The 754-nt window shown below is 62.2% G+C and overlaps 1 protein-coding gene across 1 annotated transcript in view; it reads left to right on the top strand.

Annotated features, from left to right (window-relative positions):
• Positions 1–754, top strand: part of LOC104129610 (poly(rC)-binding protein 2) — a 10,559-nt gene that overhangs the window by 4,403 nt on the left and 5,402 nt on the right. The gene's annotated exons all lie outside the window — the stretch shown is intronic.

Raw genomic sequence — 754 nt, 5'->3', positions numbered from 1 at the left:
AGTTAACCAGCCAAAAACAAAAAAAAAATCCTAGTGTGGTGGGGGATTTGAATCGGGCTGAGACTCCAGGTGCCAGATCCAGGCTCTGCCCCTCTGCCTGGGGCTGGCGCTGAGGGCTTGGCGTGACCCGTTGTGGGTGACCGGCCCAGAGGGTTGGTGGGGGGAGTTTCTCTGCTCTCCGGGGCTAGCTCTTGGGGTGCAAAGGCTTAGCCTGGGGTGCGGAAAGGGTTTATCTCGCATGAGGGGAGGGTGTCAGATAGGAGTAGCCATCAGGTGATGTGGTATTTAGTCCCTCCTGCGCTGAGCTGATCCAGGGGAGTTGCTTGCTCCCTGCTGCCGAGCCAGGTCACAGATGATGGGGTTCCCTTGGGATCCTGTCTGCTGTAAAAGCCCTGGATCCCCCTGGCCCTCTTTGGGGTGGGGGGTGCTGGCTGGGTGTCCTCGGCCGTGGTCCCATCCCCAGCCTCTGGGCAAGACGGGGGGCTCAGGCCTGGGTGTGGGTCACCTGCTCCCCTGCCCTGTGATTTCCAGGGCTGCTGTAATGCTTGGAGAAAACGCGGCGACTCGTGCAAACGTATCCGCTGCCTTCCTGCTGTCAGGGAGAACCCCTCTGGGGTGGGCTCTAGCAGGGTCCGGAGCCCCTAGCTGGCCCAGGGACCCTCTCAGGCAGCGCAGACAGGGTCTGGCATTGTCAATGGAGGCCTTTGTAGGCAGGGAAGGGGGTAGCTGCCGCTGGCCTCCCTGGAGCCAGGCC

This window comes from Egretta garzetta, unplaced genomic scaffold (genome assembly GCF_000687185.1).
Source record: "Egretta garzetta isolate BGI_Z169 unplaced genomic scaffold, ASM68718v1 scaffold1137, whole genome shotgun sequence".
Classification (NCBI taxonomy): domain Eukaryota; kingdom Metazoa; phylum Chordata; class Aves; order Pelecaniformes; family Ardeidae; genus Egretta; species Egretta garzetta.
This window is presented reverse-complemented; position numbering and strand designations above follow the sequence as displayed.